The sequence below is a fragment of the Trichosurus vulpecula genome, chromosome 3 (genome assembly GCF_011100635.1).
Source record: "Trichosurus vulpecula isolate mTriVul1 chromosome 3, mTriVul1.pri, whole genome shotgun sequence".
Lineage (NCBI taxonomy): Eukaryota > Metazoa > Chordata > Mammalia > Diprotodontia > Phalangeridae > Trichosurus > Trichosurus vulpecula.
In genome coordinates this window covers 53,300,336-53,322,730 of record NC_050575.1, presented here as the reverse complement: position 1 = coordinate 53,322,730, position 22,395 = coordinate 53,300,336, and the positions used below count along the sequence as shown (strand labels likewise).

Sequence of the window (22,395 nt, the reverse complement as noted above, 5' to 3'; positions counted from 1 at the left end):
TCCTCCCTTTTCTTGATTTCTATCCCTCCTAATTCCCTGTCAGGTAACATTGATTTCTATATTTGATAGATTGTATATATATTCTCTCTTTGAGGCAATACCGAAGAGAGTATGGTTCAAGTGGTGCTCGTTGCCCCTCCTACCATCTTTCCCTCCATTGTGATAGGTCTTTTGCACCTATTCATGTGAAATAATTTACCCTATTCTACTTCTCCCTTCCTCCTGCACCCATTGTACTCCTCTTTCTCATCCTCTAATTGTTTTTATATCATTCCTTCAAATTTGCCTTATATCTGTACCCTCTGTCTATGTATATTCCTTCTAGCTGTACTATTAGTGACACAGTTTTTAAGAATTACAAGTGTCATCTTCCCCTGTAGGGATGTAACCAGTATATAGTTTTATTGAATCCCTTGTTTTATATTTTCCACCTGTTTATGTTTCTCTTGCGTCTTGATATTGGAAGTCAAATTTTTAATTTAGTTCTGGTGTTCTCCTTATGAAACCTTGAAATCCTTCTATTTCATTGAATAACCATTCCCCCCTTCAAGGTATTATGCTTAATTTTTCCAAGTAAGTGATTCTTGGTTGTAGTTCTAGTTTCTTTGACTTCCAGAATATCATGTTCCATGACCTCTGATCCTTTAATGTTACAGCTGCCAAGTTTTGTATAATCCTGATTCTGACTCCCCGATATTTGAATTTTTCTTTCTGGCCACTTGTAGTATTGTCTCCTTTACCTGATAGTTCTGATATTTTTTATACAATGTTCCTTATAGTTGTGTTTTTTTTTGTTTTCATTTTTGTTTTGGTTTTTGGTTTTTTTTGGCAGGGTTGGGGGATCTCTTTCCTGAGGTGATCAGTGGATTTTTTCAATGCCTCTTTTCCCCTCTATTTCCAGGATATCAGGGCAGTTTTCCTTGATAATTTCTTGAAAGATGCTGTCTAGGTCCTCCATTTGATTATGCCTTTCAGATAGTCCAATGATTTTGATATTCTCTTGCCTAGATCTATTTGTTTTTCCCATGAGGTATTTTACTTCCATTTTTTCATTCTTTTGAAGTTGTTTGATTGTTTATTTTTTCCTTAGTACCAAAAATTGATTTTTACCAATAAATTACAATTCTGACACAGGGCAGGTAATGGGATAAGAGCTGGATTGTCTGTGGGCTTGCATTTTGTTGATGGCCTGCTCAGGGGCTGGGGCTCCCAGCCCCATGCTAGGTCTTGCCAAGAGGCTCTCAGTCTTGGGTACTGACAATCTGGGAGGGGAGCAGGGCCTTTTTGTTGCAGGTGAAGCAGTAGGATGACTCCTTTAAACATAGTGTTGCTGTTGCTGCTGCTGCTTCTTGGTGGCTGCCTCGCTGGCCAGGTCCTTGGCCTTCTTGGTAGCTGTCAGGGCAGTTTTCTTCACCTTCTCAGTTGCTTCCTTAGCTGCTGCAGCAAGTGTCATAGAAGGAACTTCATTTTGCAATTTGGCCAAGATGTACTCAAAGCCTTTGATGGTCTTGGTTACATTACTTTTGAATCTAGCTAGCCAAACTCCTGTACAGCTCTGGAGACCCCAAACAAACTGGAGGAGACCTTAGCCCCCTGTCAGATTTCAGTTCAGCCACTGTTTTCAGTAAACAACTTTCCTTTTCCACCACCATCAGTGGGGCATGGTGAATGTTCCAGGTGAAAGTGGTCATGGTCTGGTTCCATGAGTCTGTGATAGACTCCTTGAAGATGTACACCAAGTGGGCTACATCAGCAGGAAAGAATCACTCAGCCCACCGGGGCAGCCTGTTGGTCTTTGTTAGGAGCTGCCTGGATCAGCTGCTTCTGATCAGGAGTCACCTTCTGGTGTGCAATGTCCTCTGTCAGCACATGCTTGCTGTAGGGGTTGGGGTAACACTGCCAGAAGGCAGCAAACACTTGGTGCCAGGAGATCTGGATCACTCTCTGCTCCAGGAAATACTTTACTGTTGTGAGGGGGGGGGGGGTGCGGTGCGGTCTGGGTCTAGGCAGTGTCAGGGGGACACAGAATCTGGGGGAAGGGAGAGATGGGTAGAGGGGCTAGTGCACTCTGTCACCATCCCAAACCTCCTGTCCCTGCCACCTCCACTACCACCACTGCTGCCACCATGAGTGGGTGTCCCTGTTTGATTGATTTTTGATATCTGATAGAGTCATTAGCTTCCACTTGCCAAATTCTAAATTTTAAGATGTTGTTTTCCTCGATTACCTTTTGTACTTTCTTTTCCATTTGGCCAATTGTACTCTTTAGGGACTTGTTTTCTTCAATGGATTTTTGTATCTCCTTTTCCATTTAGCCAATTATCCTTTTTAAGTAGTTTTCCAAGCTGTTGACTCTTTTTTCATAATTCTCTTACATTGCTCTCTTTTTTTTCCGTAGTTTTTCTTCTACTTCTTGTATGATTGTTAAGCTCCTTTTTGAGCTTTTCCATGAGATCTTTCTGGGGTTGAGACCACTTCTAGTTTTTCTTTGAGGTTTTGCCCACGGGTGTTTTGACATTGTTGTCCTTCTGAGTTTGTGTCTTGATCTTCCCAGTCATCATAACAACTTTTTTTCTTTTTAAATTAATTTATTTTAAGCCTAAATATTAAAACTTAAATACAAAATAAGAAAAGAAAAAAAAAAGCATTGTCATGTGCACAGCAGAACATGAGAGGATTCAAAATATACAGCAATTTGCATTTCAAAAAAACCTATATAATAAATACTATGCATTGTGTTCAGAGCTGTCCATCTTTTTTTTTTTTGCTTCCTTATAAGTTTTATTTTGTTCTCTGTCTTGCACTTTTTACTTTGTTCTTTTCCCCCTTTTCCCCCCACCCAAGAAGGGATAATTAAGTGTGGACATACATACATACATACACACATACATACACATGTATACACACATATATACATATATATACATGCACACAAATATATACACACATACATATACATATATATGCATATATGCATGTATACACATGCAAATATACCTATATACAAATATACACACAAAGTCATACCTGCATATATACATGTATAAGTATGCCTACATATACATATAGATATTTATAGTCATACTCACATATAGACATATACATTCATATGCGTCTATGTGAGACTGTACTATACTTCTTTGTCTTATCTCTCTGAGGGTGGATAACCTCTTCCTTCATAAGTCTGAGTCTTTTCATATTTTTCTAAGTCCAACAACTCATCATTTCCTACATCACAGCAACATTCCAACCTTATACTATCTAATGATTTTCCATAGTCTAAAACAATATTGATTCATATGGCTGACATATAGTGTAGTTTCCCTATTTTTCTCTTGTAATTAACTATTTTAGCTTTAACTTTGTCTGAATTCATGATTACTATCCCTGATTTTTTTCCCCAAATAAATTCTACTGCTGATCTTTATTTTATTTTTGTGTGTATCTGTTATTTCCTCTCTCTCCTGACTCCTCTAGTTTACTTCTATCAGCTACCTTGCCCTCCTATTGCTTAAACTACCTCCCCTCCAAGAGTCCCTTCCTTATTCTTCCATTCCTGTTAATCTAAACAACCTTTTATTATCCCCTCTTATCCTATTCCCTCACCTTCCCCTCTAAAAATCCTTTCCTTGTCCTCTCCCCCCGTCCATCCCCTTAGCTTTTTATGTCTTTCTGAATTTAGAAAACTTTTATACCTTTCTAGATATATACGTATTGCTCCCTCTTAAACCTGTTTCCAATGAAAGTAGAGCTCCGAAACTACCAGCCCTCCTCCTCCATCTAATTCCTCTGTGTCAGTTCTTCCTCTCACACCTCATTTGTATGGAATAATTATTCTTTTTTTTTCTGTTCCTAAACAGTTTTACTTTTTAAAATCATAGTATACTCAGATCTATCCCAATCTTTCTTATGAACTACCGAATTACTAATAACAATCTTATCCATAAGTTTTACATTTTCTCATATAAAATGTAAACAGTCCTTTCTTATTAAATCCCTTGTAATTAGTCTTTGATATTTATCTTATGTTTCTCTTAGATCTTCAAATCTTCTACTTAGTTCAACTTTTCTTCAAACAAAATCTTAAAAGTCTGATAATTCTTTAAATGTTCAATTTTTAATACAGGATTGTGCTTAACTTTGCTGGGTATGATATTTTTGGCCACAACCCCACTTCTTTTCCTCTTTGCTATATAGTACTCCCAGACCTGTGGTCTTTTAGTGTTGCCACTGCTAGGTCTTGTATTATTCTAATTGTGGCACTGCCATATTTAATTTTTTTTCTTGTGCTTGTAATATTTTATCCTTGAGCTGGGGTTTTTGGAATTTGACTATGATATTCCAATAGATTTTCCTTGTAGAATCTCTTTCAGTTAGTGATCAGTGAATTTTTTCTATTTCTACTTTCCTTGCTTGTTCTAAGGCTCCAAGACAATTTTATTTAATTATTTATTATATTATTGTATCAAGATTCTTTTTTTTTGATCATAGCTTTCAGGTAGTCTGATTATTCTTGTGTTTCCTCTTCTTGATCTATTCTCTAGATCAGTTGTTTTTTCCTTACAAGATGTTTTGCATTCTCTTCTATTTTTTCATTCTTTATATTTTGCTTTATTATTTCTTAGTCTCATAACTTTGCTGACTTTCCCTTGCCCAATTCTAATTTTCAAGTAGTTGTTTTCTTCCTTGAGATTCTGGATCTCCTTTTCTTTTTTTTTTTTAAATTTAAATTTATTTATTTAACATATTTGGTTTTCAGCATTGATTTTCACAACAGTTTGAATTACAAATTTTCTCCCCATATCTACCCTCCCCCCACTCCAAGATGGCTTATATTCTGGTTGCCCTGTTCCCTAGTCAGCCCTCCCCTCTATCACCCCTCTCCCCTCTCATCCACTTTTCCCTTCCTTTCTTGTAGGGCAAGATAAATTTCTATGCCCCATTGCCTGTGTATCTTATTTTTTAGTTGCATGCAATAACTTTTTTTTTTAACATCTGATTTTAAAACTTTGAGTCCCAAATTCTCTCCCCTCTATCCCTTCCCACCCACCCTCCCTAAGAAGTCGAGCAATTCAACCTAGGCCACACATGTATCATTAGGTATAACCCTTCCACAATACTCATGTTGTGAAAGGCTAACTACATTTTGCTCCTTCCCAACCCATCCCGCTTTATTGAATTTTCTCCCTTGACCCTGTCCCCTTTCCAAAGTGTTTGTTTTGATTACCTCCACCCCCATCTGCCCTCCCCTCCATCATCCCCCCCCTTTTATTTAATTTTTTTTTAATCTTCCTCCCTCTTCTTTCCTGTGGGGTAAGATACACAACTGAGTATGTATGGTATTCCCCCTCAGGCCAAATCTGATGAGAGCAAGGTTCACTCATTCCCCTCTCACCTACCCTCTCCCCTCCTCCCACAGAACTGCTTCCTCTTGCCACCTTTATGCGAGATAATCCACCCCATTTTATCTCTCCCTATCTCCCTCTCTCAGTATGTTGCTCTCTCATCCCTTAATTTCATTTTATTTCCTTTAGATATCTTCCCTTCATCTTCAACTCACCCTGTGTCTACACTCTCTCTTTTACATATATATATATATATATATATATATATATATATATATATATAATATATAAACACACATATATATACACATACATGCACATACATACATATACACATAGATATATACATACATACACATTCACATATATATATATACATAAACATATACATATATATATATATATGTTTATGTATATATATATATGCATATTCCCTTCAACTACCCTAATACTGAGGTCTCATGAATCATACATGTCATCTTTCCATGTAGGAATGTAAACAAAACAGTTCAACTTTAGTAAGTCCCTTGCAATTTCCGTTTCTTGATTACCTTTTCATGCTTCTCTTGATTCTTGTTTTTGAAAGTCAAATTTTCTGTTCAGTTCTGGTCTTTTCACTGAGAAAGCTTGAAAGTCCTCTATTTTATTGAAACTCCATATTTTGCCTTGGAACATGATACTCAGTTTTGCTGGGTAGGTGATTCTAGGTTTTAATCCTAGCTCCATTGACCTCCGGAATATCGCATTCCAAGCCCTTCGATCTCTTAATGTAGAAGCTGCCAGATCTTGGGTTATTCTGATTGGGTTTCCACAATACTCAAATTGTTTCTTTCTGGCTGCTTGCAGTATTTTCTCCTTGATCTGGGAGCTCTGGAATTTGGCAACAATATTCCTAGGAGATTTCTTTTTGGGATCTATTTGAGGAGGCGATCGATGGATTCTTTCAATTTCTATTTTGCCCTGTGGCTCTAGAATATCAGGGCAGTTCTCCTTGATAATTTCTTGAAAGATGATATCTAGGCTCTTTTTTTGATCATGGCTTTCAGGTAATCCAATAATTTTTAAATTATCTCTCCTGGATCTATTTTCCAGGTCAGTGGTTTTTCCAAGGAGATAGTTCACATTGTCTTCCATTTTTTCATTCCTTTGGTTCTGTTTTATAATATCCTGATTTCTCATAAAGTCACTAGCTTCCACTTGCTCCAGTCTAATTTTTAAAGTAGTATTTTCTTCAGTGGTCTTTTGGACCTCCTTTTCCATTTGGCTAATTCTGCCTTTCAAGGCATTCTTCTCCTCATTGGCTTTTTGGAGCTCTTTTGCCATTTGAGTTAGTCTGTTTTTAAGGTGTTGTTTTCTTCAGTGTATTTTTCAGTATTTTTTTGGGGTCTCCTTTAGCAAGTCATTGACTTGTTTTTCATGGTTTTCTCGCATCCTTCTCATTTCTCTTCCCAATTTTTCCTCTACTTCTCTAACTTGCTTTTCCAAATCCTTTTTGAGTTCTTCTATGGCCTGGGGCCAGTTCATGTTTTTCTTGGAGGCTTTTGTTGTAGGCTCTATGACTTTGTTGTCTTCTTTAGGCTGTATGTTTTGGTCTTCTTTGTCACCAAAGAAAGAATCCAAAGTCAGAGACTGAATCTGGGCGCGTTTTCGCTGCCTGGCCATATTCCCAACCAACTAACTTGACCCTTGAGTTTTTCAGTGGGTTATGACTGCTTGTAGACTAACGAGTTCTATGTTCCACGTTTGGGGGGGAGGTGCCAGCTCTGTCAGACCCGCACTGCTCCTTCCCTAAGAACCCCCAGTCCAGACTGGGCTTAGATCTTCGGCAGGCTGTGCACCCCTGCTGTGATCCGCCACTTAATTCCTCCCACCAGGTGGGCCTGGAGCCGGAAGTAACAACAGCTGTAGCTGCCCCACCTCCGCTGCCCCTGGGGCTGGAAGCCGAACCGTGAACTCCTTCCACTCCCGCAGCTTTTCCCACTAACCTTCTCCGCAGTCTTTGGTGTTTGTGGGTCGAGGGGTCTGGTAACTGCCGCAGCTCATGTATTCAGGGCGCTAGGGCCCCCTCCGCCTGGCTTCTGGTCTGGATGGTCCACGCTGCTCAGGCTGGGCTCTGCTCCATTCCGTTCCCAGCTCCCAGCTCCCAGCTCCGTGTGGAATAGACCTCACCCAAAGACCATCCAGGCTGTCCTGGGCTGAAACCCTGCTTCCCTCTGCTGTTCTGTGGGTTCTGCCATTCTAGAATTGTTTCAGAGCCATTTTTATAGGTTTTTGGAGGGACTCGGTAACGGAGCTCACTCTAGTCCCTGCTTACCAGCTGCCATCTTGGCTCCGCCCCATCTCACCTGGATCTCCTTTTCTAATTGACTGACTTTCTTTTCATAATCTACTCTCTTTTCTTGGATTGTTCTTTTTTCAATTTCTTTCATCAGCTTGATTTTTAAAGTTTTTCTATGAATTCTTTTTGGGCAGGTGACCATTTGACATTACTCTTTTGAGTAGGAGAGGCTTTTTTTTTTTGCTTCAGCATCCTCTCTGAAGATAAATCCCAAATCTTCTGTATTTCCATAGTAATTTTCTATGGTTGGATTCTTTCTCCTTTGCCTGCTCTTTCTTTTTTTTATTTGTAGCAGCTTAATATTTTATTACTTCTAGTCCTGGGGTATGGGGACTGTTGCCTCTTGCCTCATATTCTCCTTCATTTCTCCCCTCTGGCCTGGAATGGAAACCAAGAACCTTGCCTTCCTTTAAGTGTCCACAGCCTATAGTGTTCCAGCCCCACTGCTTCTGCACTTATCAGGTGTGTGGTGATTCCTTCTTGTCCAGGGCCACATCTTGACAGCACATCTGGGTCTGGTGTGTCCCTTGTTAGCATTGGTTCCCTCAATCTTCCCTGGCTCAGATGCCTGACTGTCCAGGAAGTGAAAGTTCCCATGGCTGGGGCTGAGGCTACCTCCCAACCCAGCTAGCCCCAGGGCTTGCCACTTGCTATTTCAGGGGAACTGGCCTGGAGGGGTTTACTTTTCATTGGGACCAAACTTTGGTCCTCTGATTTTTCTTCAGATCTTCTGCAGTTGATCCAAGAGGGCCACTGTTCTGCCCCAACTCTTGTTTATTTTTGCTGCTCAGTGTTCACTCTGAGAAGCTATTTTGTCTTTTTTGTAGGGGAAATCTGGAGAGCTTGGAATTTTCTGACCTACTCCATCATCTTCCCAGAATCCTTTTCCAATGATAACTTTCTGTGGTCAGATTTTTGTTGTTGTTGTTTTGTTCATCTTTTTTTTTTTGGTCTTTTTCCTTTCTCTTAAATTTGAGCTCTGTACCCAGGGTGGAGGGTGAACTGTTTCTGGTTCCAGGGACTGCAAGCCCTGACTGTTTACTTGGTGCTGCACTGATGTTGCCTTAAGTTCACAGGGGACACTCATGTCTGGTGCTGTGCTGAGGGGCTCAGATGGGTGTTGGCTGGTGCTGCTCAAGGCTGTAGGGATCTAGCAGCTTACTTAGTGCTGAGCTGGGGTCCTAGTAGTGGTGTCTAGCATGTGCTGAGACCTGATGGGATGTTTCTGCATTTCCCCAGGGCCACGCTGAAGCACATGGAGGTCTGACCACAGAAGGATTCCTGTTTGCCCAGGGCTACAGTGAATTACGTGGAGGTCTAGCCTACTTTCTTGTCATGCCGGAGGATGCCCATTTGCCCTTGGCTTTGCTGAAGCTTGGAGTTGTTGGAGCTGGAGTCTACATGTTCCCATGGCTATGCTAAGACATGTGGGGGGTCCTGGTGTTCATGTTTGCTTTTTATACCATGCTGGAGCTCAGGACACCCTGGTGGTTTGCTGAGGTGGGGCTTGCTGCTGGTTTGCAAGGATGATTCCTGTCCTGGAATATGCTCCCCTTTTACCTAAGTGAGACAGACCTTTCTTACTGATCTTTCAGGTTTCTTGTACTAAAAGATTCTTTTACTCCATCTTTTTTGCTGGTTCAGCTATTCCAGGATTTGTTTTGGGATGCATTTTATGGTTGTTTGGAGGTGAACTGGGAAAGTTACAGCAATTTATTTACTCTTGGTCCCTGGAAGCCATATCCCTTATTATTTCTTTCAGGACATTGTTAGTGATATATAGAAAGGCTGATGATTCACACAGGTTTATTTTATTTTTATATTTACTTATTCTTTTAATTTATTTTTTCATTATTAAGATTTTTTTTATTTTTAGTTTACAACACTCAGTTCCACATGATCCTGACTTCCAGATTTTCTTCCCCCCATCCCACCCCTGGCTCCCCAAGACAGAATGGAATCTGGTGTATCTTCTACATATAACTTCACATTGAACTTATTTACACAATAGGCAAATTGTAAAGAAGAATTATTATCAATGGAATGAATCGGGAGAAAGAAGAAACAAAACCAAAAAAAAAAAAACAAAACAAAACAAAAAAAAGAAACAAAAGAGAGAAAAAAAAGAGAGCAAACAATTTGCCTCAATCTGCATTCAGTCTCCATAGTTCTTTCTCTGGATGTAGATATCTCTCTCCCTCATGAGTCCTTTGGAGTTATCTTTGAACCTTGTATTGCTGAGAAGAGCTAAGTCTATCAAGGTTAGTCATCATAGAATCCATATATCTGTGGTTGTGTGTAATGTTCTCCTAGTTCTGCTCTGCTCACTAAGCATTATATTGTGTAGGTTTTCCAGGTTATTATGAAGTCTGTATCTTCCCCATTTCTTATGCCACAATAGTATTCCATTACATTCATATACCACAACTTGTTCAGCCATTCCCCAATTGATAGGCATCCCCTTGATTTCCAGTTCTTTGCTACTACAAAAAGAGCCACTATAAATATTTTTGTACATAAGGATCTTTTTTCCCACTTGTGTGATCTCTTTGGGATGCAACCCTGGAAGTGGTATTGCTGGGTCAAAGGGTATGAACATTTTTGTAGCCCTTTGGACATAGTTCCAAATTGCTCTCCAGAATGGCTGGATCAGTTCACAACTCTACCAGCAATGTAACAATGTTCCAATTTTCCCACATCCTCTCCAGCATTTATCATTTTCCTGTTTTGTCATTTTAGCCAATCTGACAGGAGAGATGTGGTACCTGAGAGTTGTTTTGATTTGCATTTCTCTAATCAGTAGTGATTTGGAGCATTTTTTCATATGCCTATAGATATCTTTAATATCTTCCTCTGAAAACTGCCTGTTCATATCCTTTGACCATTTCTCAATTGGGGAATGACTTTTATTGCTATAAATTTGGCTCAGTTCCCTGTATATTTTATAGATGAGGACTTTATCAGAGACAGTAGTTGTGAAGATTTTCTCCCAATTTTCTGCTTCCCTCCTAATTTTTGTTGCATTGGATTTTTTTAATACAAAAACTTTTCAATTTAACATGATCAAAATTGTCCACTTTAGATTTTGTAATGCTCTCTATTTCTTGTTCTTATGAATTCTTTTCTTTTCCATAAATCTGATAAGTAAACTATTCCTTGCTGTCCCAAATTGCTTATAGTATCAGCCTTTATGCCTAAATCATGAACCCATTTTGACTTTATTTTGATATACAGTATAAGATATTGGTCTATGCCCAGTTTCAGCCCTACCGTTTTCCAATTTTCCCAGCAGATTTTGTGAAATAGTGAATTCTTAGCCCAGAAGCTGGCCTCTTTGGGTTTGTCAAAGAGTAGATTGCTATAGTTGTTGACTTCTCCATCTTGTGTACCTAACCTTTTCCACTGATCCACAACTCTGTTTCTTAGCCAGTACCAGGTAGTTTTGATGACTGCTGCTCTATAGTACAGTTTAATATCTGGTATGGCTAGGCCACCTTCCCTAGCATTTCTTTCCATTAATTCCCTAGATATTCTAGACCTCTTGTTCTTCCAGATGAATTTTGTTATTATTTTATCTAGCTCTGTAAAATAATTTTTTGGTAGTTCGATGAGTATGGCACTGAATAAATAAATTAATTCAGGTAAAATTGTCATTTTTATTATATTAGCTTGGCCTAACCATGAGCAACTGATATTTTTCCATTAATTTAGATGTGACTTTATTTGTGTTTTATTTGTGAAACTGTTTCATAGTTATGTTCATATGGGCCCTGAGTTTGTCTCGGCAGATAGACTCCCAAATATTTTATGTGTCTACGGTAACTTTAAATGGAATTTCTCTTTCTATCTCTTGCTGTTGGGCTTTGTTAATAATGTATAGGAATGCCAAAGATTTATGTGGGTTTATTTTATATTCTTCAACTTTGCTAACATTGTTTATTGTTTCAAGTAGTTTTTTACTTGATTATCTAGGATTCTCTAAATAAATCATCATATCATCTGCAAAAAGGGATAATTTAGTTTCTTCTTTACCTATTTTAATTACTTCAATTTCTTTTTCTTCTCTGACTGCTACAGCTAACATTCCTGGTATCAAATTGAATAATATTCAACACAGGCGACACATGTATCATTATGGAAAACACTCCCTTAAATAGTCATGTTGTGAAAGACTAACTATATTTCCCTCCCTCCTATCCTGTCCCCCTTTATTCAAGTTTCTCCCTTGACCATGTCCCTTTTCAAAAGTGCTTGCTTTTGATTACTTCTTCCTTCTGTCTGCCCTCCCTTCTATTGTCCCCCTTTTTCATCCCATTCCCCCTACTTTCTTGTGGAGGAAGATACCCAATTCAGTGTGTATGATATTCCCTCCTCAAGTCAAATCTAAGGAGAGCAAGATTCACTCATTCCCCCTCACCTGCCCCCTCTTACCTTCCAATGAACTGCTTTTTCTTGCCACTTTTGTGTGAGATAATTTACCCCATTCTATCTCTCCCTATCTCCCTCTCTCAATATATCAATATATTCCTCTCTCATCACTTAATTTGATTTTATTTTTTTAGATATTATCCCTTCATATTCAACTCACCCTGTGCCCTGTGTACATATATATTATATACATACATATACATATTGTATATATATATGTATAATATAACATGTATATTCCCTTCAGCTACCCTAATACTGAGGTCTCATGAATTACACACGCCATCTTTCCATACAGCAATGTAAATAAAACAGTTCGACTTTAGTAAGTCCCTTATGATTTCTCTTTCTTTTTTACCTTTTCATGCTTCTCTTGATTCTTGTGTTTGAAAGTCAAATTTTCTATTCAGCTCTGGTCTTTTCACTGAGAAAGCTTGAAAGTCCTCTATTTTATTGAAAATCCATATTTTGCCTTGGAGCATGATACTCAGTTTTTCTGGGTAGGTGATTCTTGGTTTTAATCCTAGCTCCATTGACCTCTGGAATATCATATTCCAAGCCCTTTGATCCCTTAATGTAGAAGCTTCTAGATCTTGTGTTATCCTAATTGTGTTTCCACAATACTCCAATTGTTTCTTTCTGGCTGCTTTCAGTATTTTCTCCTTGATCTGGGAGCTCTGGAATTTGGCAACAACTTTCCTAGGAGTTTTCTTTTTGGGATCTTTTTCAGGAGGCGATCAGTGGATTCTTTCAATTTCTATTTTACCCTCTGGCTCTAGAATATCAGCACAGTTTTCCTTGCTAATTTTTTGAAAGATGATGTCTAGGCTATTTTTTTCATCATGGCTTTCAGTTAGTCCAGTAATTTTTAAATTATCTCTCCTGGATTTATTTTCCAGGTCAATGGTTTTTCCAATGAGATATTTTACATGCCTTCAATTTTTTCATTCCTTTTGTTCTGTTTTATAATATCTTGATTTCTCATCAAGTCACTAGCTTTCACTTGCTCCAATCTCACTTTTTTTGGTGTTTTTTTTTGAATTTCTTTATTTATTTTTAGTTTACCACACATGGTTCTACATAGTTTTGAGTTCCAGTTTTTCTCCCCTTCCTCCCCCCTCCCTCCCCAAGACGGCATGGAATCTCATATAACTGTCGTGTATAACTTCGCATTGAATTAATTTATGCACTAGTCAAGTCGTGGAGAAGAATTTTGACCAATGGAATAAATCATGAGAAAGAAGAAACAGAACCAAAAAAACCCCCAAAAAACAAAAACAAAAAAGAAGCAAAAAAGGCGAGCATTTAGTGCGCCTCGATCTATATTCAAACTTCGCAGTTCTTTCTCTGGATGAAGATAGCATTCTCCATCGTGAGTCCCCTGGAGTTGTCCTTGCCCCTTAGGTTGCTGAGAAAAGCGCAGTATGTCAGGGTTGGTCCTCACGGAATCCACATATCTGTGGCTGTGCACAACGTTCTCCTGGCTCTGCTCCGCTCACTCAGCATTATGTCGTGTAGGTTTTTCCAGGTTGTTATGAAGTCTGCATCATCCCCATTTCTTATGGCACAATAGTATTCCATCACCTTCATATACCACAGCTTGTTCAGCCATTCCCCAATTGATGGGTATCCCTTTGATTTCCAGTTCTTTGCTACCACTAAAAGAGCTGCTATAAATATTTTTGTACATATGGGTCCTTTTCCCGCTTGTGTGATTTCTTTGGGATACAACCCTAGAAGTGGTATTGCTGGGTCAAAGGGTATGAACATTTCTATAGCCCTTTGGGCATAGTTCCAAACCGCCCTCCAAAATGGCTGGATCAGCTCACAACTCCACCAGCAATGCAACAATGTTCCAATTTCCCCACATCCTTTCCAGCATTTATCATTTTCCTGTTTTGTTATATTAGCCAATCTGACAGGAGAGATGTGGTATCTAAGAGTTGTTTTGATTTGCATTTCTCTAATCAGTAGTGATCCAGAGCATTTTTTCATATGCCTGTAGATAGCTTTAATTTCTTCCTCTGAAAACTGCCTGCTCATATCCTTTGACCATTTCTCAATTGGGGAATGGCTTGTATTCCTATATATTTGGCTCAGCTCCCTGTATATTTTAGAGATGAGGCCTTTATCAGAGATACTAGTTGCAAAGATTTTCTCCCAATTTTCTGCTTCCCTCCTAATTCTTGTTGCATTGGCTTTTTTTGTACAAAAACATTTCAATTTGACATAATCAAAATTATCCATTTTGCATTTTGTAATGCTCTCTATCTCTTGTTGGGTCATGAATTCTTTACTTTTCCACAAATCTGATAAGTGAACTATTCCTTGCTTTCCCAAATTATTTAGAGTATCAACTTTTACTCCTAAATCATGAAGCCATTTTGACTTTATTTTGGTATATGGTATAAGATATTGGTCTATGCCCAGTTTTTGCCCTACCATTTTCCAATTTTCCCAACACTTTTTGTGAAATAGTGAATTATTAGCCCAGAAGCTGGCCTCTTTGGGTTTATCAAAGAGTTGATTGCTAAACTTGTTGATTTCACCTACTTGTGTACCTATCCTATTCCACTGATCCACACCCCTGTTTCTTAACCAGTACCAGGTAGTTTTGATGACTGCTGCTGTGTAGTACAGTTTATTATCTGGTGTGGCTAAGCCACCATCTCTAGCATGTCTTTTCATTAATATCCTAGATACTCTAGACCTCTTGTTTTTCCAAATGAATTTTGTTATTATTTTGTTCAGCTCAGTAAAAAAATTTTTTGGTAGTTCGATTGGTATGGCACTGAATAGATAGATTAATTTAGGTAAAATTGTCATTTTTATTATATTAGCTTGGCTTAACCATGAGCAACTGATATTTCTCCATTTATTTAGATCTGATTTTATTCGCGTGCAAAGTGTTTCATAGTTATGTTCATATAGGCCCTGGGTTTGTCTTGGCAAATAGACTCCCAGATATTTTATAGTGCCTTCAGTAACTTTGAATGGAATTTCTCTTTCTATCTCTTGCTGTTGGGCTTTGTCAGTAATGTATAGGAATGCTGAGGATTTATGTGGGTTTATTTTATATCCTGCAACTTTGCTAAAGTTGTTTATTATTTCAAGTAGTTTTTTACTTGATTCTCTAGGATTCTCTAGATAAATCATCATATCATCTGCAAAAAGTGATAATTTAGTTTCTTCTTTTCCTATTCTAATTCCTTCAATTTCTTTTTCTTCTCTTATTGCTACAGCTAATGTTTCTAGTACCAAATTGAATAATAGGGATGATAATGGACATCCTTGTTTCACCCCTGATCTTATTGGGAATGCATCTAGTTTACCGCCATTACAAATAATGCTTGTCAATGATTTTAGGTAGATGCTATTTATAATTTTAAGGAAGGTTCCATTTATTCCTATGCTTTCTAGTGTTTTTAATAGGAATGGGTGTTGTACTTTGTCAAAGGCTTTTTCTGCGTCTATTGAGATGATCATATGGTTTCTGCTAGTTTTGTTGTTGATATGGTCAATTATGCTAATAGTTTTCCTAATATTGAACCAGCCTTGCATTCCTGGAATAAATCCTACCTGGTCATAGTGTATTATTCTCGTAATGAGTTGCTGCAATCTTTGTGCTAATATTTTATTTAAAATTTTTGCATCAATATTCATTAGAGAAATTGGTCTATAATTTTCTTTCTCTGTTTTAACTCTACCTGGTTTGGGTATTAGTACCATATTTGTATAAAAAGAATTTGGTAGGACTCCTTCTTCACCTACTTTCCCAAATACTCTACAAAGTATTGGAATTAGTTGTTCTTTAAATGTTTGATAGAATTCACATGTAAAACCATCTCGCCCTGGAGATTTTTTCCTAGGGAGTTCGTTGATGGCCTGCTCAATTTCTTTTTCTGATATGGGGTCATTAAGAAATTTCACTTCCTTCTCTGTTAGCTTGGGCAGTTTATGTTTTTGTAGATATTCATCCATGTCTCTAAGGTTGTCAAATTTATGGACATACAGTTGGGCAAAATAATTCCTAATTATCGTTTTGATTTCCTCTTCATTAGAGGTGACCTCACCCTTTTCATTTTTGATACTAGTAATTTGATTTTCTTCTTTCTTTTTTTTAATCAAATTGGCCAAAGGTTTATCAATTTTATTGGTTTTTTCATAAAACCAGCTCTTTGTTTTATTTATTAATTCAATAGTTTTCTTGGTTTCAATTTTATTAATCTCTCCTTTGATTTTCAGTATTTCTAATTTGGTATTTAATTGGGGGTTTTCAATTTGCTCTTTTTCTAGCTTTTTCAGCTGTATGCCCAGATCATTGATCTCCTCTTTCCCTATTTTATTCATGTAGGCATTTAGAGATATAAAACTTCCCCTAAGAACTGTTTTTGCTGCATCCCATAAGTTTTGGTATGTTGTTTCATTATTGTCATTTTCTTGAATGAAATTATTAATTGTTTCTCTGATTTGTTCTTTGGCCCACTCATTCTTTAGAATTAAATTATTTAGTTTCCAAATAGTTTTTAGCTTATTTTTCCATGGTACTTTATTAAAAATGATTCTTATTGCATCATGATCTGAAAAGGATGCATTGACTACTTCTGCTTTTCTGCACTGGATTGTGAGGTTTTTATGCCCTAGTACATGGTCAATTTTTGAGAAGAAAGTATATTCCTTTTTATCCCCATTCAGTTTTCTCCAGAGGTCTATCATATGTGCCTTTTCTAAAATTCTGTTTACCTCCTTCACTTTTTTCTTATTTATTTTGAGGTTAGATTTATCAAGTTCAGAAAGGGGGAGGTTGAGGTCTCCCAATATTATAGTTTTGCTGTCTATTTCTTCCTGTAACTCCCTTAACCTCTCCTCTAAGAATTTGTATGCCTTACCACTTGGTGCATATATGTTAAGCAATGATATTGCTTCATTGTTTATGGTGCCTTTTAGCAGGATATAATGTCCTTCCTTATCTCTTTTAATTAGATCTATCTTTACTTTTGCTTTGTCTGAGATTAGGATTGCTACACCTGCTTTTTTTACTTTAGCTGAGGCACAATATATTTTACTCCAGCCTTTTACCTTAACCCTATGTGTATCCCCCTGTTTCAGATGCTGTTTCTTGTAAACAGCATATTGTAGGATTATGGTTTTTAATCCATTCTGCTATCTGCTTCTGTTTTGTGAGAATGTTCATCCCCTGCACGTTCAGGGTTATGATTTCTATCTGTGTCTTTTTCTCCATCCTAATTCCCCCTGTTTATGCTTTTATTTCTCCCTTTCTCCTTCTCCTCCTCAACAAAGTTTTGCTTTAGACCGCCGCTTTCCTCAGTTAACCCTCCCTCTTTGTTCCCCTCCCTTATATTACCGTTACCCACTTGCTACTTCTCCTCTCCTTTCTGCCCACCCCCCTCGCTTTTTCCCCCTTTACCCTCCCACTTCCCGTAGGACAAGTTAGATTTCTAAACTTATCAGAGTATGTTATTCCCTTCTTGAACTAGATCAGATGACCATAAAGCTCAAATACTGCTCTTCTCCCTCCCTTCTTTCCCTCTACTATAATATGTTTTTTTGCCACTTCCTTTGGTGTAATTTACCCTTTTCTACTACCTCCTTACCACTTCCCTCATAGCCCTCCCTTTATATCTCTTATTTATATTTTATATCTTTACATCAGTTAATTTATACAGGCATTCACAACCTATGTATATCCCTTTCATTTGTCATAATAGTTGTACCATTCACAAGAATGACTTATATATGCATATGTATATATACATATATATACACATACACACATATATATATATATATATATGTATATATACATATATACACATATACATAAAAAACATACATAAGATGATATAATCCCACATAAAGATGTAAACAACCTGCCCTTATTGGTTAATAAGGTTTGTGGGGTTTTTCCCCCTGGTTACCTTTTTATGTCTCTCTTGAGTTTTGTATTCGGAGATCAAATTTTCCATTGAGTTCTGGCCTTTTCATCAGGAAGGTTTGGAATTCCCTTATTTCATTGAATGTCCATCGCCTTGCCTGGAAAGTTATGCTTAGTTTTGCTGGGTAGTTGATCCTTGGTTGTAGTCCTAGCTCCTTTGCCCCTCAGAATATCATATTCCAATTTCTCCTGTCTTTTAAGGTGGAAGCTGAGAGATCCTGCGTGATCCTGACTGTAGTTCCACGATATTTGAATTGCTTCTTTTTGGCTGCTTGCAGTATTTTCTCCTTGAGTTTATAGCTCTGAAATTTGGCTATAATATTTCTTGGTGTTTTCAGTTTGGGATCTCTTTCAGGGGGTGATCGGTGAATTCTTTCAATGACTATTTTGCCCTCTGGTTCTAGGACTTCTGGGCAGTTGTCTCTGATAATTTCTTCTAAGATAGTGTCAAGGCTCCTTTTTTCATCATGGATTTCCGGTAGACCAATAACTCTCAAATTGTCTCTCCTGGATCTATTTTCCAGGTCAGTTGTTTTGCCAATCAGATATTTCACATTTTTTTTCTATTTTTTCATTCTTTATGTTTTGTTTTATTACTTCTTGATGTCTCATAGATTCATTAACTTCCACTTGCTCAAGTCTAATTTTGAATGAGTTAGTGTTTACATTTTGCTTTTGAGTCTCCATTTTCAATTGGTTGATTTCTCCTCTCAGGGTGTCCTTTTATCTCTCTAGATTCTGAATCTCCGTATCCTTTTCGCCAATCTTATTCTTTAGGGACTTGATTTCATCAGTGAATTTTTTTTTCCATTTTTTCCATATTTTCTTTTAGCTCCCTAATTTGGTTTTTAAAATCCTCCTTTAGCTCTTCCAGCAGTGCTTTTTGGGCTGGAGACCAGTTCATATTACCTTTTGAGGTATCTGATGTATCTACCATGTCATTGCTATCCTCTTCTATGTTGGTATTTTGATCCTGCCTGTCTCCATAAAAAGAATCTATTGTCCTCGGGTTTTTTGTGTTCTTCTTCATGTTGGTTTGCCTTTTGCTGGCTCTACAACGAATTTCTATCTGTGGGTCTCAGGGCTTTCTGTCCCAGCTTTCTTATTCTGGGGGTTGTGAGTCTAGAATTATAACCTTCAGTTTCCTGAGGTGTGGGGGAGGGGTCTGGCTCCCTGGCGTCTCACTCCCTGTGGGTGCTCTCCAGCACTTCCTTTTCAGCAATGGTCTCAGCTGTTTGTTGTTTGAGCTGATGTCTGGCACTTCCCCTGGGGGAGCAAGGTTACATCTGGGCTGTTGGCGTTGACCCCTGCCGACTCTGCCCCTCTGGGACTAATGAACTTCTGCTATTTAACCACTGAAGCCCCACTACTTTCTGCTCAGTTCCAGCGTTCTTTTTTTTTTTCCCCCGAGGGATTCTCTGGGTGGGGAGGGGAGGGATTAGAGCTGTTTACCTGGACATTAAGAACTCCCGGAAGTTCAGAAAGCGGCGTTCAATATGTTTGGGCAGCAAACTTCTGGAGACGGTGTTTCATGGGTGGCGTTGTGCTGCCTCTCATCGCTTCCACAGACTGCCGGCCTGTGTTGGGAGTCCTGGGGATCTCCGCCGGTTTCGGGCGCCCAGCTTTCTCTCAGCCCGTCTCCCATGTGGATCTCCTGGCCAGCCGCTTCCGCCTTAGTCTGGAGCAGCTCCGCACCGAGCACTCTCCAAGCCCACAGGTTCGTGCCTCCGGCCCCTCAGACTCTCCCGGCTCGGAAATTTGCCCCACGCAGACTGCTCGCGGTCTCTGACTCTCTCAAATCTGCTCAAATTCACTTTTTTATAGGAATCTGACAGACCTTGTGAGAGAGCTCCGGCAAGACACTGCCTTCACGCGGCCATCTTGGCTCCACCCCTCCAATCTCATTTTTAAGGTAGTATTTTCTTTAGTGGTCTTTTGGACTTCCTTTTCCATTTGGGTAATTCTGCCTTTCAAGGCATTTCAAGGCATTTCAAGGCATCAAAAGCCTCATTGGCTTTTTGGAGCTCTTTTGCCATTTGAGTTAGTCTATTTTTAAGGTGTTGTTTTCTTCAGTATTTTTTTCTGTATTTTTTGGGTCCCCTTTAGCAAGTCATTGACTTGTTTTTCATGATTTTCTTGCATCACTCTCATTTCTTTTCCCAATTTTTCCTCTACTTCTCTTACTTGCTTTTCCAAATCCTTTTTGAGCTTTTCCACGGCTTGAGACCAGTTCATGTTTTTCTTGGAGGCTTTTGTTGTAGGGTGTTTGACTTTGTTGATTTCTCATGGCTGTATGTTTTGCTCTTCTCTGTCACCAAAAAAGATTCCAAAGTCTGAGTCTGAATCTGGGTCTATTTTCGCTGCCTGGCCATGTTCCTGGCCAACTACTTGACCCTTGAGCTTTTTATAAAGGCATGACTGCTTGTAGAGTAGAGAGTACTTTGTCCCAAGCTTTAAGGGCCTTGTGCTACTGTTTTCAGCACTATTTCTACACAGCAAGCTCTGGTACACCAGCGCTCCTCCTCCCCCAGGAATTGCCAACCTGGACCATGACTCATTTCCAAGCAGGTTCTGCACTCCCAATCTGATCTGCCACTTAATTCTTCCCACCTGGTGGGCCTGGGACCAGAAGCGACTGCACCTGGAAGCAGCCCCAGAGTTGCACCACTTCCACGGCCCTGGGGCTGGGGCCGATGGCACACTCCTTTCATTCTGTTCTAGGAGTTCCACACACTAATCTTCTCTGTTGCCTTTGGTGTTTGTGGGTTGTGAAGCCTGGTAACTGCCATAGCTCAATGATTCAGCGCCCTGTGTCCTGTTCTGCCTGGCTCCAGTTCTGGGTGGTCCTGGAGCAGTCTACGCTGGGCTCTGCTCTTCTCTGCTCCCAACTCTGTGTGATAAACCCTTCTCTGCCACCATTCATGCTTTCCCAGGGTGGAGCCCTGCTTCCCTCTGTTATTTTTGTGGGTTCCGCAACCCTAGAATTTGTATGGAGCCATTTTTATAGGTGTTTGGAGGGACCTTGGGAGAGAGCTCACACAAGTCCCTGCTTTCCAGCTGCCATCTTGTCTCCACCCACCCCATTACTTTCTTCTTAATCTTTTTCCAATGTTATATAACCTTGACTATTGAAATGCTTCTCTATTACTTAACTAAATCTTACACTGCATTTTGAAGCCACTTCCTATTCTATCCTTAGTCGAGGCAGCAGATCAATATCCTCTAAGATAGAAGTGATACTTTACATCCCAGGGGTCAGATTTTGACTTAATTTCCCCTAGTGTGATAGGATTGATTATCTAGCAATGGAATGGGGCTCTTCAGAATTGGCTTAAGATCCAAAGTCAAGTGAATCACTACATTTTCCATGGAGCCAATTCTATCCAAGTTCGACGTGTTATAGTTCCTGTCTGTGCTATGGCTAAGTAAACCTTCTTTTCAAACTGTTGAATGACCTATGAGTTTCTCATTTTATTGCAGAATGGAGCCTAAACTAACCATGCTGGCCTGAATCAAGCCTGTCCACTAGACCTGGTTATTCCAGTGGAGTAGCAGGAAATAATTGCACCTAATACATCTAAAAACTTACTGAACTTCTTTAATATAATCTCTCCCTGTCTTTTCCCTCTCTCTGTCTTCTCACTCCTTTTTCCCCCAATTGTTATCCCTTTTATTTTTTTCTCCCTTTCCCACTTTCTCTCTCCACCCCACTGACTTCCCCCCACCCCCCAGTCCTGCCAAATTCTTTTTTCTGTCCTATTGTCTTTCTGTTTTTAACAAGCTAAAATAGAATGAAAGCCTCTTTCCTCCTGTTTTTAATTTAAAGAAGAACATAAACAGCAAGTCAGACCGAAGAGAAACCTAGGACCCAGAGAGCAGGGGGACTCTTGAAAGCCCTTATTAAATTTCCTTATATTTTTCTTCATTTAGACCAAATAGTACGGTTTGTCTTTCTTACGACATTTAATTTACCAACTCTAATTATCCTTGTGATTCTTCAGCAAAACTTTTCCAAATTCTCCACATCCTTTAATTTTGGAACCCAGAAATAAATATATTTCAGACAATACATTTTTAAATTAGCACTGCAAACTAACAAAAGGAAATTAGGAAAGGTAAAATGCTGATTTTTTTCATTGTAATGAAACTGTAGTATTTAAAGATCAGTGGTTTTTAAACACAGATTCAATTAATATTTTAAAGTCTGTAACAAACAAGGTAGAGTGAATATGGCAATAGTACTGCCTACTCATAGTTTCCCACTACATCTCCACAATGATTTAGAAAATTCACCAGACCGAATTTTGATCGGGAAAGACAAGAAGAAG

At 38.7% G+C, this 22,395-nt stretch overlaps 1 pseudogene; it reads right to left on the bottom strand.

Moving 5' to 3' along the window:
• Positions 1-1,315: 1,315 nt before the first annotated feature.
• Positions 1,316-20,778, bottom strand: LOC118842061 (annotated as a pseudogene).
• Positions 20,779-22,395: the final 1,617 nt, after the last annotated feature.